This window comes from Ambystoma mexicanum, chromosome 13, assembly GCF_040938575.1.
Source record: "Ambystoma mexicanum isolate Mex_15411 chromosome 13, UKY_AmexF1_1, whole genome shotgun sequence".
Taxonomy (NCBI): domain Eukaryota; kingdom Metazoa; phylum Chordata; class Amphibia; order Caudata; family Ambystomatidae; genus Ambystoma; species Ambystoma mexicanum.
The window spans coordinates 329,504,933-329,523,231 of NC_090938.1; the positions used below are offsets into that span (position 1 = coordinate 329,504,933).

General features: G+C 44.8%; 1 protein-coding gene across 2 annotated transcripts in view; it reads right to left on the bottom strand.

Moving 5' to 3' along the window:
• Positions 1 to 18,299, bottom strand: part of LOC138521187 (leukotriene B4 receptor 1-like) — a 273,433-nt gene that overhangs the window by 104,178 nt on the left and 150,956 nt on the right. The window contains exon 1 of one of the 2 annotated variants that reach the window (XM_069633816.1): positions 14,543 to 14,680. The exons of the other annotated variant lie outside the window; for it this stretch is intronic. The gene's annotated coding sequence lies outside the window, so the exon portion shown is untranslated. Of the gene's footprint in view, positions 1 to 14,542; positions 14,681 to 18,299 lie in introns of those variants that run through there. 2 annotated transcript variants of the gene reach the window in all.

Genomic DNA, 18,299 nt, shown 5'->3' on the forward strand with positions numbered 1-18,299 from the left:
TCGGCCCATGAAGTGAGTGTCTGTGGATGCCTTTGACTCTACTTTCTCTGCTCCTCCTACTCCTGCAGCTGACTTCCACTCTGCAAAGCCTTCTCTAACCAGCATCTTTCTATCTCCAACACTCTGGACATCCTTGTTCCTGTCATGAGGATCCGTCTGAAGCATACCTCCAAGTTCAACTCTTGGTATGACTCTGACTTCGCCACCCTGAAACGCAAGTGCAGGGTGGCTGAGAGGAAGTGGAGGGCCTCGGGCGCATCCTCTGACAAACTGGCCTGCTTCCTGCTCCAAAGGCAATACAGACACTTTGTCCTCTCCAAGAAGAGGGCCCATATCCAAGCCCGCATCTCTGCAGCCTCTAACAACATGGTCAAACTCTTTAAAATCTGCAAGGAGAGGGCCAATCCTACTGCAGTCTTGACGTCTCCTGTTCCCTCCCAGGGGCTCTGTACAGCAGTGACTTCTCATATCCCCACTAAAACAAAGGACATCCTGTCCTTGCTCTCCTCTTCCTCTCCCTCTACCTCTCTTAGGCCCCCTTTGGCTGCCTCTCCCTCTCCTCCTTTTTCCTCCTTCTATCCAACAACACGTGACAATGTTGTCAATTACCCACAAATACTTAATTAACACTGCCCCACAATATCTGGCCAAGAACATCCAACAACCAAAATCCCGCAGACCAGGTAGTCCCCTCCATTCTAATTTGCTGGTCCTCCCTAAAGTGAAAAGAGCCAAAGGAGGTGGAGTGAGCTTGCCATCTGTGCCGCGAACCAATGGAACGCCCTCCCCCAAGAACTAAGAGCAGAAAACTCCTAATGCGCCTTCAGCAAGGGCCTGAAAACCTGGCTATTTACCTAGGGCTCCTAATAGGACCCAACCACTGACTACAGGTCCAATTTGTACTGATAATGCGTTGGTGTGTCGGGGGTAAACTGTCACTCCTCCGTTGAAGCTTTTGTATCATGTAACTTGTCCGCAATAGTGCCCTGGTGCCTCAGAGTTTGGATGCTATATAAATGTAAAAATAAATAAATAAATACATGTTTCTAGACAAGTTCACACTAGGAAAGTGTCATCCAAACAGGTGCTCCCTGCTCTTCCAGAGCCATCAAGGACCGCATTGCCACCCTCATGCAAGCCTAGGCCGATCTCCGTAATTACTCTTTCGCCACTGGATCTTCCCCTCTTTCCTCAAGCACTCACTTGTGAACTCCCTCCAAAAGAAAAGCCTACTGCTGATCCTACCTGTCAAGAAAACTATCACCCGATTTCTATCACTCCTTTCTTGGGCTAACTACTGGAAAAGCTAGCCTTCTCCCAGCTCTGAATCTGTTGATTGTCTCCATGACCATCAGTCTGGCTTCAGAGTGGCCAGATGCATGGAAACTGCTCTCCTGAACACCCATGAAGATCTGCTCTTTAATATTGACTTCAGCTTTCCTTCTCTCCTCATCCTCCTTGACCTTTCCTCTGCTTTCAACATGGTCAATCACTCCACCCTGATCAATCAACTCCATGAAAACCTGGGCATCACGGATCAGGCCCCAGTGTGGCTGACCTCCTTCCTCCTGGACCGACCCTCCCAGGTCCAACTTGGGTCTTTTCTCTCCTCCACCTCTCTCTCCGCGTGTGGTGTTCCTCATGGCTCTATCCTCTCACCTTGGCATTTCAATGTTTATATGGCCCCTTTGGCTCACTTGATCTCCACCTTTTCTTCTAACTTTCAGCGTTATGCAGATGCCACTCAGCTCTCTTTCAGGCTTCCCTCAGCCTCTTCTCCATCCTCGCTCATTCCTGAATGTCTACCCACGATTCAGAATTGGTGCGCCTCCAACGATCTCTGCCTTAATGGCAGTAAGACAGAGAGCCTTCGCATTGGGACCTCTATGTCCACTTTCCCTCCCTCACTCTGGCTGCCCTCCTTGGGCCCTCTACCTTCACCTTCCTGTGAGACAAAAAACCTTGGTGTCATCTTTGACCCCACTCTCTCTTCTCTCCTCACATCACAGACCTTGCCAAGAAGGCCCACTTCCATCTGCACCTCCTCAGAGGTGTTGTACCTTTTCTCACTTGCCCACAGAAGCTCACTGTCTCCAGAGCCCTCGTTCTCTCCAGGCTGGACCACTGCAACAGCCTCTTTCTCAGTCTGCCCACCTCTACTCTTCATCCTCTGCAACTAATCCAGAACAGGACTGCAATAACTAATCCAGAACAGGACTGCAATACCTATCCTTGTCCTCAAGCCCAGAGACCTTATCTCTCCAGCCCTGAAATCTCCTGGTGGCCGCAAGGATCAAGTTCAAGACCCTCTGCATCATCCACAAGGCTTTCTGGCCTGCACTGCAACCAACTCACTCTTCCGAAATACCTTCCTGGCTCAGCTACCTCGAACCCACTGAGGGTGAGACGCTTCTCCAGGCAGAGAGTGAGGGAAGATCTCTCTCCTGTAGAGGTGCCACCCCCTGGAACGGTCTCCCTGCTCCCCTTAGACTTGAGCCAGACCACCTGAAGTTCTGGAAGCAGATGAAGACCTTCCTTTTCTCCTCTGCCTTCTCTCTCTCGCTTCCTTGCTACCTTACCTGTCTGCTGTGCTGACAGGTTGCTTGGTACCCTCAGAGTCTCACCGGGTACCAGGCTCCTCCATGACCAGTCTTCCTTGCACTGCCTCTGGGCCCAACACACACTTATGGGCTGTAACTGTAACCCCTACAGCCCCCTGCCTCTTTGCACTTACTCAGAGCTTGATGCCCTGATCACACTTCCCCCTACCCTCTCCATTGCACTTCCTCCCCTCCCTTCACCCTACAGTTCACGTTGTTGCACTTTCACAATCCGAATGACACAAGGCCTAGTTGGATCATTTGTCTTGGCTTCCCTCTGTCCTCCATCCCTTGTCTTGTCGTGCCTAGAAACCCTTGTGTACAGGCGCGTTATGAATACCATATCATATCACCAAACTCTACACAGAAGTAATTTGGTTCTTCTTCTTTACTTTAATCGTCTATAAGCGCCATCAAAGTGCAGTAACATGACACAGGCTTCAATTAAACTAAACAACCATACCATACATATATATTATAATCTAGCATATCGCAAATGAATAATATAAAAACTCTAAAATATGAAATTATAAACATTTCATGCCATGATACTTGGGTAATTCACACATATCATGATTAATATCAACACCAAATGCATTACCATATAGTCAAAATGTCAACATCATTTAAAATATCAGAGGTAGAAAAAGACCAGATACAAGTTAATCCACTGAAAACCAGTTCCTAATTAAAGAAGTAGCACAAAGGTATTCAGCTAGGGCTGTGGCAGAATCGCTAGAGTTACCTTTCTTAGGGAACCGTACAGCGTGTTCTACCCATCTAATGCCTTCCTTCTTAAGCTGGGGTTTAAGCCATTTTGCCTACAAATCAGATAGAAGGCACAGCAAAAGATAAAGTGAGCTGCTGTTTCTGTAATGCGGCAGCACTCTGGGTAGCTTCTCGCATCCTTGTGAGCTGTGCCCATTTAAAAGTGAAAAACTGCCAGAGGTAGGATATTGGGATGTATTACTTGTATTATTTCTTTTAAATTCAAACAAGCTCTTGTTGTCTCTTCTATTGCCCTTGAGGTAATAAAGTGTACTAAAGCCCAAGCATTTAAAAGCAACCTTTAAGTTATGTTTTGCTGAATTAGTAAAAAGATAAGAGTCGATCCAAATGTGACCAACGCCAAAATTATTTAACATGATTTTCACAAATTTCAACCATTTCCAATTGCTGCCCATAAGATCATTGGAAATGGATAATAAAAGGTTTTTAAGAAGATTTAGCTCTGGTTCTATGTTGCGAAGTGCCCAAAATAAGATCAAGTTCAGGTTGACTAATAGTTATCCGACTGCATGGCCAATTCCAAACAGAAGGGGAACTGGGGTACTTGGGGAGCTGGACAACAGCTGTCTTTAGAACTTTTATTCTTCCAAACTGTCTTTCAAATGGAGCCTAACCCCAGAGGTTCATGCCATAAATGGCTGCAGTACACACCACAGCTTTATAAATTCAGTGCAGGTATAATTACTGTGGGGTGCATGTATAGGCCCCAAACAGAAGTCCCTTTCACATGAACAGAAGCATGTAAACACAGTAACTGAAAATGGCCCTGCTTTGCGTTATTTCACATGAGTGGCAAAAATGTAAACAGTGCAACCAAAACGGCCCTGCTTTGCTTTCCTGTCACATGAATGGCAAGAAGTTATACACTGCAACCAAAAATGGCCTGGCTTTGTCCTTTTCACATGAACAGCAGCCCTTTAAACACCACAACCAAAAACGGCCTGGGTTTTTCTTTTGTGCTTATGTAAAAATAAAGAGCCATATGGAAAGGGGCCTACCCATTATCATCTATGGACAAGAAACAATGTAAATTCCCCCAAGGAGGAGGAATCAAAGAATCCTGTGACCTGCAACGCAGGATTTTTAAACATTAAAAGCAAAAACAGCTTGAACTTGTATTTTGCAAATAAAAACGGCTTTAAAAAGCCACAATGGAAAATGAAACCACTGCTCACAGAAAAATGTCAGGAAAACATGATGTGGGGGGTGACCAAAGCAAATGTATATTAGGTTTCAGTCACAAAACTCCTGTAACTTATGAAGAGACACTACTTCAGGAAAAACTGGTTTTCGCTGCGGCAGAAACTTCACAATTAAAAGCTCCACTTACAGCTGGATATCCCATCTCTCCTCGAACAACCCTGCAATAAAATCTGATGTTTCGGGAGGTGTCATAATTCCCTGTTCTGCAGACATGAAGGCAAGAATGCAGGGATTTCAAAGAAGGCAATTGTTGACTAAAGCATGACGAAAAGGTGTGAGTTATTGTAGCAACCACTTCAAAGAGCAAACTTCCAATTTCAAAGGGACTCATAAAAAACCCTCTGGTCACAGGCTGACCCAGGGAAACAGATGGCTGTGGGGGATGAAGCAGCCCTCCCATTTGTTGAACAATACACTCCCAATTAATATTAAAAGACTATTTCATTTTAGGCATTTTGCACAGCCGTCAGACTGAGGATTTATTTCCATTTTATGCTATTTTTCATGTAGTTTCCAGGCGGTTTTAAGGATATAAATTGCATTAACCTGGGACTTTGGGAACATTAATGGCCAGTTATATTAGGTTTCTTGCTGATCTGAACGTGTGACAATTATGAGATTTGATGAAAAGGTGGAAATTGAAATTAGGAACATGCTTGATGATTTACATATTCATAACTGTTGTACATTTTATGAAAAGGACAAAAATGTGCTACATGGCCATATTACATCGGATTTGGCGATCAGCTTATTAATTCCCCATGATTAACGAAAACCGAATAAATATATGTTTCATATGGCAGTGGCTAGTACAATTATGAAGTTATGATATATAACTAGTTTTTGTCAAAAAGTGGTAAGGGGAACAAAAGGAGGATGGCAAATGGAAATGACAGATGATGCTCTCCTCCCCTGAACCAATCCCAACTGGGGGCGGAGAGAAGGATGATAACTGTCCAATCCTAGCGGCAGGGGTAATTACAGGGCACTCCCCCTACATTGTAAAGTTAGTGATGTCATTTCTGCTCTATAAGGGGGACTGTACTAGGACTCGGGACACACACACAAAAAACGTGGAGACAGAAGAAGGAGGACAGAGAGAAAACTGCTCAACCTTACCATATTTGAGAGTGCAGTGACCAGATCCCTTGCCCTATCTGTCCAGGGTGTCCTGAGATCCAGCTGGCTTTCCTGAATCCTAAACAAAGGCTTTCTTTGTAAGTAGCATATAACCCCAGCCCTGAAATTCATAAGCCCTTCACTTTTTCAGCAATGCATCTTAGATTTCCCTATTGAAAACCCAAATTGCCAGTGTAATTCAGTCATCTCCCCATAGAAGAATCTCTTATTTGCCTGTGTATATTAGCATATCTCCTTTGAAAAACATCTCAGTTGTCTGTGTAATTCCTTAGTATTTTTTTTTAAGTAAATCAATTATTTCCCCCATTGAAATTCATGGTTCAAGATGGATGCCATTCGAAATCAATCATCTTGTTCCTAGTGTTTTCAATTAATTATTATAGTAATTAAAGTGTTGCCTAAAAAGAATTATTCTCCTTGTAACTAAAAACCGAATTTGTCTGTGCTTTACCAGGCAAATTCCTATTTGCACCTGTCCTATTAAACCCAAACCAGTGTTCCCATTGTAGGCAATCCCTTTTGCCTAGAAGTCTACCTGTTATGAGCCTCTGTCTTTATCACTGAAAACTGATTCTCCTATTGTAAGCTAAACCCCTTCCCCAAGCGGCCTGTCATTTTAGGCCTCAGTATAAACGAATTTCCATTTGCCACTGTATTTTCCCTTTGCATTTGCTTTTTCTCAAAACAGATTTTCCTACTTCATATTCTATTTTGCCCTGGTCTGCTGATTAATATTCTCAAAAACTTTGCCTATATCCTAGGTGTAAGCAATATACATTTTCTTCTATACTGTCCCCTTGCAGTTGTGAGTAATAATTAAAATCCCATTCTGCCATTGTGAGCCAAAAACGGGGCTTCCCTTTCTTTGCTGACTTCCCATCTTGTGGTGGTGGGCTTCACCCCAAATCCAATTTCCCCACTATAATCCTACTCCTTGCCACTGCCTTCCATTCAAAGGAATCAAGTTTATTTGATGTTTGGGTGGGGGGGGGGCCTGCAGGGGGGAAGGCTTAACGGTTGGTGCTATCACTTTGTGTGGAATTGTTATTCTCCTGTTTTGTCACTAAAACAGAAGCGAGTGTAAAAGTCTATTTCAACCTGATTGTATTTTCCTGTTTGTCATTATAACAAAAGCGAGTGTAACAGCCCATTTCCACTTGGTCGCTCCATAAAGGATATTGCATTTGTGTTGCCACAATTTTGGTGGCTGTTGTAGTTTGATTATCCTCATTTACATTGAATAATACATTAATAAAAGATCTTATTAATACACACCAGCCTGGTTCATAGTCCATTATGACATGGGGTGTTTGTGGGGTTTGGGTGCGAGACATGTTGGAGGCCAACTCAAAAGAATCTGCAGTATATTAAAAATAAAAAGCATTTTATTGTACGCCACATTCATTGTAGGGGAAGGAGTTCCCTGGCTGCAGTGTTCCGTGTAATAAACCATGACATTACATTGCCTCCAAGTTAAAGTGCTAGCATTGCCTCTCAATTTGCCTCAAACTACATTCACTTTGCCCCAACTGGTCATGTCATGAGCCATCATTAGTGATGCACACACCTAAATAATTAGATGAATCGATTAGACACAACTTTACTTTGTTTAATGTAAATCTGTGCTGATGGAAAACCATTGGCAATATCTTATTAATATTTAGGAAAACATTTAGGTCACTGCTAAACTGCTTCAATACCAAATGTTGTTTCCAACTGCCTGTTGGGCTCTTGGATATAAGGGCTAAGTAGTTTGCATCAGTGATCGAAGTGAGCAGGAAGTTAGGAGAGGTGTTCCACTACTTTTATTTTTTTCGGTTTACCATTCCTCTACTTTTTACTACCATATTCGCAATTTTATATAGAGGATTTGTCCATTCATGTCCCTATGCTAGTGTAAAGATGTAATAGGAGCCTTAGTTACTAGATACTTTGACTATTGCAATTCCCTAGACGCAACACCTTGTTACAAGTTGCACTATGCTTCCGCCTACCCTCTCCACTGTCGAGACCACAGCTCCACTACTTTTTCCGGTATACTTCTACCACTGGTTCGCATAGACCAGGACTCTCAATTTTAGCCCATTCATTATTGTGGTATCACAGTCCAGATTCTGAAACAAAGCTCATTAATATACATTTAAAAGGGTGCCAGGACCCAGCCCTGTGTGACACCTTTGTTAATTGAGAAGAAATCCGTGCATCCTCCATTGTTACCAAATTGTATTCTTGCCCTATGTCCTGTTTGTAGAGCCTTCGTGGCTCTCAGCAATCGGGCAGGCAACCCCACCTCAATCAAATCCTGCCATGGTTTAAATAAACAAAAACGACGAACAAGATTCCTTTTTAACTTTAAGAAAGTCTGTTCCACTGCCCCTTTCCCGAAAAGCTCCTTACATTTCAGAGTTAGCCCCCTGCTCACCGTCCTCTCGTCTGAACGGGTCAGGAGGCCCTTCCCATATATCCTTGGAGTGTGGTCTAATAACGAGATTGGCCAATAATTCAAGAGAGAAGAAGTTGCACCCTTCTGAAATACAGAGCTAAGAACAGCTAAGTGCCAAGACAGAGAGACCAGAGCTTCAAGTTAGCTCAGAATTCTCATGGCCTGGCATCATACCAATTCCTGCAACCTTCTGTGGTGTTTGTGACATTAGCACTCTTCTTACCTCCCACTGGTCAAACATTAATGAAGTGCATGATAATGTATTACTATCACGTGTGCTAGTTAGCATGATAGAGCCACTCGAACTGAAGATTGCTATCAAAATAAAGACTGCACTAATACATCATCCAGTCATCTGCCGCTAGGGGCATAGCTGTTTGTTCAGAGTTGTCTTGAGCACGTAAGTGCGATACAATTCTTCAAAATGTCCTACAATCTTAAACGGTAGCAAGCCAGTTCTTTTGCTTTGCTAATTCTTTTATTTATTTATAGGAGATTTAGGGCCTGATTTACAAAGCGTTTTTTAATAGACTTTTCCCATTCAAAAACGCGTTTGTAAATCAGGCCCTGATACTCTGAACAGAGGGAATGCATCATTATACTATCAGAGTTTCTATCATCCTTCAGGTCCGTGGTTAATTACTCCTTCAAAACTCTCAATTCTTGATCATACCATGCATTGTGTTTTCTATGTTCATGTTTTGGCTTTGATTATTTGACACAACTGTTACATACAGGGTTATTAACTTACATAAATCATCATATACTTTAGCCTCCTTTTTTATCTAAATTGACATTGTCATGTACAGTCTCAAAAGCAGAGGGAAGACCAGCATGCATCTCAGGAACACGAGTATCAAATCTCAATGTATGCCATTGGATTCAGTTCCTTAATGGAATGCATTCAGAATCCGCTTGCCCCACCGATTACCTGGAATTTGGGACTATCAGGACAAATCTAAAACATACTAGGGCGTGATCACTCTCAGGTCTAGGTATCACTTCTAACCTTTTTGCCATTTTCCAGATCTTCATTCCAGATGATACAGTCATTGTGGGACCTGACCCAGCCTCTCTTGAATGTAGGGGCAGCCGGCCTGTCACCCAGTAGCCTACCGTTGGCCGGTCTAAAGGCCAATTCAATAAACAGAAAAGACATGGTTAACGCTCAGTATGGCCAGTGTGAAGAACAGTTTCTAAATCAGGAATATTCATGACTTCGTCTTCCTCACTAATCTGTGCTCTACTATGGGCTCAAAATGAGCATTAAAATCATTGGTCACACTATTATCAGTTTTTTGTATCCCACACTGGGGAGGATCTATGATCACATAACAGCTGTTCCATTATCTCAAGGGGGTTAAGATCTAATCTACTACCTCTTGGCCTCAGATACACATTAATTAAGAAGACCAATAACACGGCAGATGTAAAGATTTTCAAACACATCAGGTTTGGGCAATTAGTCTCCATCTCTTCTATAGTATAGTTATGTTGTTATGAACACTCGTCACCCAAATCGACAATCCCCCATTGGGACGAACCCTATGGCCTTTAAGTGCATGAATTGAAATGTGATGTAATAGTAATAAGCTATAGTAACAAATAACAAGGCACACCTGGTTTATGATTCTGGACATAGATGCAGAATAATAGTCATCTCCTCCTACATCAACTTAAATATTTCAAGACCCATTGATTGCTCCGAATCCCCTCCCTCCCCCATGGATAGTTATCAAGTATGTCACTTTCGTCTTCTCTTCAAGCTCACATAGCATAGCAATAGTTTGCTAAAAGCCATTCCAATGACCCAGAACTACACCAATTCCATCAAATATGATGCCACCAGAGCATTCCTTGCTCAGCCCGATTCCTAGTGTATGTCCATATCTCCTTCCAAACAGACAGAATCATATTAATCATTGCCATCACAGCTTCCATTATGCAATACCTCGCTGACCTCCATCTGCCAGTGCTTGCAAATCCACCCTAGACATGCCAAGTCTGGCTTCCTCGGATGCCACCCCTGTGAGGAAATAGTGCATCGCAAACTGTGCTGGGTTCCCCCATGCTGACTCTAGGCACGTCTGCAAAGCCCTAAGCACCCGTCTGACATTTATACCAGCTCCATTCTATTCACACAATGATGCCCTCGATTCCCATTTTCCACAGCTCCCAAAACCTTCACGTGTGCTTAGAGAGCAAATCTGTTCCACCCGTGGCCAATCTATAACTACCACCACCAAACCCTTTGGTCTGTCTTGCTCTTCCTGACTCCTGAGTGCACTCCTACTTCACATCATTCTACATAACTGATCCTTAGACCAAGCAAACCCAAAGTGTTCACTGTTTCAGAAAACTGCAAAGGCCCAAAATAAATTCACAGAGCCAAGAGCCTGGAAAAGACAGCCTGCTGAAAGAGCACACCACCATGGCTTGCTGCAACAACTCCCCTAGGATCCCCACCCAGATCAGCATGTCTATATCCCTTTTTCACCCCCTGCTGTCTGGCCCAACCTTGAATTATTTTCTTTCCCATCTCACAGCCAAGGACTGTTAGCACCAAAACTACTTTCCACACAACGCAATCTCTGATACTTTTGCTGTAATCGTTACCAGTGGCATAGCTCTCTCTCTCTATGAGTGTAATTTACAGCAGCGTCCCTTCTCAATTCCCAGATCTTCTGACCTACCCCCACCACCTCCCCACAATCTTGACATTCAGCCCACGTTGCTCTGTGTGACAGGTGCGTGCAATTTGCCATTGAACCTTCAACTAGGACCAGCACCTTCACATTCCAAGTGCCCATATGTTAGCTGGCGCTGGCCTCAGCCACCGTTCCTCCAGTGGAGCAAGCCTATGGAATCTCTTCAACTGTGAAAGACACCTTAAGAAATGCAGTTATCCACACCTTCTTATCAGCCCCAAAATGCACTGTCTCTGAAAGATTGCTTATTGACCATGTGGGACAATATTCTCTTTGTCAAACACAAACTCTCTTTCCTCTTGTTCTTTGCTCCACAGCTGAAGGGCCACTAGGACTGGAAAACACTCCAGAAAAGCAATGTTGTGCCTCCCACTCGCCACATGCCTCTGCCCACTGTTCCATACACCACTTCCCATAATAAAGACTCGCAGCCTTGACGAGATCTCCACCGTCCACTGCATAGCATCCACAGGGATCCATCGTGATACCCGGTCATCTAAAAACTCGCTCCAAACACCTGGGCCCTTCAGTATCCGTGCCATTCCACTAATCCTGTGATGCGGTTCCTACCCTCAAAGAATGTCAATACCAGATTACTACAGAACACAATCACAGTGGTCATCACTCTGAACTCAATGTTAAGGTACCCCAACAACTGTTGAACTTTCCTAAATTTGCACTACATTTTTCCAGACACTTCCTCCAACAAGCCCCACAATTGTTCCAAGGTGTCCGGCTGCAAGCAGTGATTCCAGCACCACAGAGTCCAGTCAGATCACCAGGAAAGTCAGCACAACTGCTGGGCCACCTATTTTCTCATTAGCCAGGGGTAGGCCCAAGATATCTGCCAACTCCTGAAAGGCCTTCAGTGGCATAGCGTATTACCTTATGTTATGTTGTGTTATTTGAACTTGTAACGCGCACATTCACCCAAAGGGCATCTTGGTGCGAGATTACAGCAGAAGCAGCTGAAACCACCAGAGCTAAAATAACAGTTTTAAGAGAGTGCCGAAACTGTGAGTGATGTTCATTGCGCCTAAGGCCAACCGAGAGGTCGTTTCACAGTTTACTTGCAGCCACAGAAAAAGCCCACCCCCAACCCTACAGAGGTGGAATTTGGGGACGGCGACCAGACAGGCATGACCCAAGTGGAGACCCCGGCCTAGGATATAAGGTAAAAACTTATCCTGAAGAAAGTCTGCCCGAGACGATAGTACATTCGTTGGACCAGACAGAGAGATTATTTAAACACGATCATTTTAGCTACTTGAAGCCAGTGGAGGGATCGTAATACAGGGCTAATATGAGAGCCAGAGGGGTAGAGGTAGCCACTCGGGCTGCAAGGTTCAGCCATATACCCCGCTTCACGCCTGCCCGCATTAACAAATCCTCAAAGGTAATGAATTATCTATGTCAATTCCACACATTTTGCAAATGTCCACTTCATGAATGTGCTAATGCATTCATACAGTGCACATGCCACTGAGTACTCAATGGTAAACACCTTGTCCATATAGTAAGGCCCTCCAAATTGTATTTCCAACAATAGAAAATCATCCGGGTGTACACAGAGATTAATGAATGGCTTGATGTTGCACTTGCCAATCCCAGCCCCATGCCCACAACTGCTCACCAGTGAGATTGCCTCATTTACACTTGACTATGTCCACACGCATTCCAGATTGATGTAATCAATCATTGCACCCGCTCTCTGACAAGACAAGAGCTTAATACGCCTAACCTCTCCCTTCTTCTCAGGCATGCTCTCTGTTTGTGATTACATCAGGAATTGGGACTTTAATAACTGGTACTGCCATCCGACCTTCTGCCACTTCCTTCCCCAAGCTGTTCCTCACTAAACTGCTGTGTTGCTACAATCACAGCAGGTTTTCAACCCACTTGCCGTCCTGATGGAATTGTAGGGAATCCAAAACCCTAAATTGAAACCATCTCACAACAACTTGGCTTCCTCCCTATATGGGGGTGGGGGTCCAGCCACACCAGTGACCCATCTTCTTTAACCCAAGTATGTCTCATTTGCCAGCATGCCCTTGTTGGCAGCAACTCTCCCTCTACTCCCCTGCTCCCTTATTCCGTAACAGTGGCTGAATGGATGTCTACCTAGACATTTTGTACATTAGTCTCGGGAGGATATCTCAGGGGCAACATGCTCGCCTTGGAAGCAAGACGACACGGAGCACCACAGGTATGATCCCTGGGTCCGCGCTTAGAAACCTCTGGGTATTAAGTGCATTATAAATAACCTTCTTTAACCCAAGTATGTCTCATTTGCCAGAATGCCCTTGTTGGCAGCAACGTTCCCTCTACTCCCCTGCCCCCTTATTCCGTAACAGTGGCTGAATGGATGTCTACCTACACATTTTGTGCATTAGTCTCTGGAGGATAGCTCAGGGGCAATGTGCTTGCCTTGGAAGCAAGACTACACGGTTCGATACCCGGGTCCGCGCTTGGAAACCTCTGGGTATTAAGCGTGTTATAAAATAAATAACCTATCATATCATATCGTTAGTGCTTGTAAAAGCAAATTGCTCTGATGGTTCCCCCTCGGAAATGCCTAGCACACTGCCCCTAATAATTTTCAAAAGGTACCTACCTACTGACCCTCTGCGGATTGGGAGACCCTGTAATGGCATATGCATAAGCAACTGACTACTCGCCATGTGCATGACAGATACTGGTTGCATCAGTGCCATCCATTGCAACCACAGCTCTGAGACAATCTAACCATACACTACCAACTGGTCATTCTCAAAAATAGAGTGGAACTCATCATCCTGTTCAACCAATGCGAAACCCTTAAAATTCTCCCAAGAGTTCCTTATGTATTTAAGCAAAGCTTTGCTCCATTCAGGGCACCTTTCACAATATATACTGGTGTAATAAGGAAGGTGGATGTCCAATTCTCAAATGTCATTGGACCTTTGGCCTTCTCTCCAATTCCCTCGCATCCTACATGGATCCTTCCCTCTACTTCACCTCTCAGTGCAAATCTATCTTTTTTTCTGTCCTGCCCTCTTTCCTCCTATCACCTTCTTCTCCGTATGAGAGCACCGTCCCACCTACAGCGTGCAACAACACGATTACAGCCACAATCTTGTCTTCCAATTAAGCTGCTCTTCATGCGGCCTTTGCTTGATGCAGCGCTCGGTGAATGGGGACTCTGCTTATGCATAGAGCTTCCTGAGTAGGAAGTCTAACCTACTGCCCAATCAGCGAAGTACGCACGCCTGTGTCATTACACCTGCCCAGTGCCACCCTCCCAATATCCCAGTAGGAGGAAGTAGAGGCCTCTCCCCTTGTGACCTCTTTGCAAGGACGAGCATTGAGTATGTCGGCCAGTGTTCAACCATTAGAGCAGTACAAGCTGCTCTCCTCAAATGTTGTAGTAGGGGTACACATGCACTTATGCAGGTCCGGTCCTGCTTCTTAGGGGTACCACTCTAATGGCAGTGAGGCCATATCGAGAATCACAGGCCTAGTCCACACAGTTGTGAGCACTGTGAAAGCTGCAGTTTGTATATCCTGTGTGGTACAGACGTACAATACAGGTAAAATCACCTTTTTAGGGACATTGAAAGCTGCTGTCCTCGCACAGCATGGCGATGGGTACATGCACAGTGGTCCAGACTAGCACTCACCTTGTATTGCTTGATTTTCTTCAATTTGCAGCCACCGTTGACCAGGCTACTAGCAGTGTCCAACCTGCCCAGAAAGAGTCGCAAAGAAGTTCACGGATATGCAGCTCAGATTCAGAATGCTCTGTCCTGACATGTGAGTTGTTTGCGTAAATACGTGTGTTTGGAAATCTCGGTTTCCCCTGTGTGTTGGTTCAAGTGGCGGATTTTCATCATCTTGGTGGAGGAGGGAGATTGCAAAATTCGACTTGTAATGTATTTTAGAGGTAGGTTACACAATTCACAGTACAACGGAAGCAACATAGGAAATTGAACAAGAAGCCCAGCCCACTGCCGCACATACCAGTACTTTCAGGAACAACCTGGTATCACATTTGAGAGCATAGTTAGTATACCGAATTAAGCTGAATTTTTTAAAAAAGCCACTGTATCGAAGTTAGCCGATGTTTAGAGTATTGCCACTGTATTGAAGTTAGACAAATTTCAGAGCATCGCTAACATATTTAATTAAGATGAATTTTGGAATAAAGCCACTGTATTGAATTTAGTTGCATTTTAGAGTACAGTCATAGTGTATTGAATTCAGCTTAACTCTGCATTCGGAAGTTATCCATTGGGTAGAATCCAGGATCCCTTAAAAATGTGCAACAGGGGTTAAAATCTGCAATTGTGTAGAATCTGGTATTTTCCATTGTGTTCACCATTGCTTTGAAACCTGCTGCGCTCAGAATTTAGCCCTTGTGTTGAACCAAGGTGCCCACTGAACTTGCCTCTGCGTTCAATTTTACTGTGCTTTGAAGCAGCCATTGTGTTTGCCACTGTTCTAAATCTTGCTGTGCTCTGAACATTTCCATTATATTCGCTATTGTTTTAAAACCTCTGAAATTAGACATTGTGACTCATTATATGTCTGTGGCGGTCTGGAAAAAAGGGTGCCAGAAGCAATGTACCTGCATGCTTTCTGGACCGCCAGTCTACGAAAATGCCCGCAAGGGCCGGTCCTCGCAGCAGGTCTGACCTGCCGGGAGCACGGGCCCTTGCAGGCATGGTTTTCACAGAGGCACTGGCACCATTAGTAACGGTGCTGGTGCTGCCGTGTGCCCATTCCGTGTCCCCTAGGACACCACAGGAATGGGGCTTACAGTTCCCACCGCCTGAATATTGTCCCGGTGGCACTTGGATATCAGGCTGTGTTACGGCTGTTACAGGGTTGCTGGAACCCGCCACCTACCGGCGGGCTTTCCGGCAACCCCGTAAAGAGGACCATTGTGTTGAATCTAGGTGCACTCTGAAGTTTGCCACTGTCCTAAGTCTTTCTTGATTGAACGTCTCTGCCTAGTGAAGTTTGCCACTGTCCTTACCTTCCATTCTTTCCCCAAGCCCATCTCCCCACCAACTCCCCCACCCACTTCCCTGACTGGCTCATCATAATAGGAAACAGCTCTAGTAGTGAGTTCCAGGGCAGCCAGCTAAGGGCAACCGCAAAGGGCACAGCACTTCACCAGGGCACCTCCATCGCCGGTCTGCCTGTTCGCTGTGGAGTCCAGCCCCTGTGAGGTACAGCAATTGCCATCTACAGTGACACACAGGTAAGGAACATTGTCACAGTGGTAATGTTTAATTCTGAATTTAGATACTATTGTGTTCCACCAAAGTACATTCCCCGTCCAGAATAACTCCTAAATTGGGCTTGGTTTCATCTAGTTTTGTTGAGCTACATTACATTCTATTCCCTCCCACACCGTAGTCCTGATGTAAGGTTGCACTTTGCAGTGACCTATTATTAGGTGACCACAGGGAGGCTTTTGCAACTGTGCACCCGATAAAACCACAAAACCCCAGCAACCTGAAACTCCCAAGCTCCACATTACTCTAAGACTGAAAACAGCAACCACAGAGAGGCTTTCGCCACTGTGAACCAGATAACTATACAGGCCCCCACAATGGAAGATCAAACCACAGGCCACCACGCCACCACAGGGAGGTCTTCACCATTGGGAACCCAAACAACTACAAAACCTTAGCAACCAGAAGCTCCCAAGCGCCACGAGATTCTGAGAAGGAAAACAACCACCACAGAAAGGCATTCACCAATTTGAAGCAATGGAAGATTAAACTGCAGGCCACCACAGGCTGCCATAGGGAGGCCTGTGCCTCTGTGAACCCGATACAATGCAGAAAGCCCACCAACCTGAGGCTCCCAAGCTCCAACAGACTCTGAAACTGAAATACAACCACCACAGAGAGGCCTTCACCACTGTGAGGCAGAAAACTTCACAGGACCCCACATGCAAAGATCAAACAATCGGGAGAATAAAACAATCCAAGTCACTCATCAATACAAGAGAGCCAGGAGCCATAACACATGAATCTCTGAGATGGTAATGCAACCACCACAGAGAGGCTTTCACAGATCAGACCCTAGGACTCTGAGACGGCTCATACCCCTAGGATAGCTCATGCATCAGGGATAGATTCTGAACCCGGGATAGAACCCGACTCCTGGGATAGACCCCGAACCCTGGAATAGCCCGGACTGCCCGGGTTTGTCCACACGTCTGACATGGTTAGTCCCAGACTGCCAGGGTTAGTCCCCAACCTCCAGGGTTAGTTATGATCTGTGACTTAATTCCCAACCCCTGGCATACCCCCAACTCCTGGGATAGCCCAGTCTACTTGGATAGCCCTGAGCCTTGGTTTAGTTCCCGTCCCTGGGGTAGACCCCACTCTTGGGAGAGACCCAACCACAAAATGCCCAACACCCGGAAAGACTGACACACAAGGAACAACCAAAACAGAATAAACCAATTGGAACAATCTCAGAACACCACGCCCAGGAACCAACCTATACCAAGAGATGGCCCACCAACACGACTAACGCAAATGAGTCCCTTCGCTAGAACAAGACCAAAATTGCTCTACCTAACGCTCTACCTGTGCATTTACCACCCACTTGGACAACCCTATATCCTCAAGAAATTTAAGCACATAAGGAGGATAACCATCACACAAAATTGGCACGACAAATGGAATCATCAATGTCAGCAAGCAGACGACCCTGAAGAAACTTCAATCCAAGATGAAACCTTGCCGAACTACAAATGAAGAAACAGAAACACCAGATCTGAATACACAAACAGGTGGAAAAATTGACCAATGCCAACACGATCATCAAAATACACAGCCAAAGCCCAAACAAACCACAAGAAACAAAATGATGCACTGCAACCAATTCAATGAGAGATCAATGTCAAAACACTGAACAGAAATAAAAGAACTGCTAAGTGATGGAGGGACAGACATCCATTTCCTCATGGAAACCTAGCTAAGCCAAAACTACAAAGTAATAGAGCTTGATTGCCTACCCAACAACTTCAAACTAAAACAGGTCAACAGAGAGGGTAAAAGAGGACAAGGTCTCGCCATACCATACAAAGACCAGATACAAATAAAAACAACACCACCATTAAACATCCCAAATTGCAAATCACTCCTCCTGTACCTCGCCTTAGATCTCCAAACCAACCTAACATTTTGACATAGGTAAAGCCCACTGACTTGCAATCCTACCTTCATATACACTTTCATGGATGCCATCACCAACATCGCCATTAAACATGATCACCAGATCATACTGGGAGACTTCAACATCGCGCTAGAAGACAAGAACATCAACTCACCCAAAACTCTAACCAATCAACTAGCCACAATGCATCTACAACAAATGGTGAAAGGAGCACCACTCACACCACCACCCACA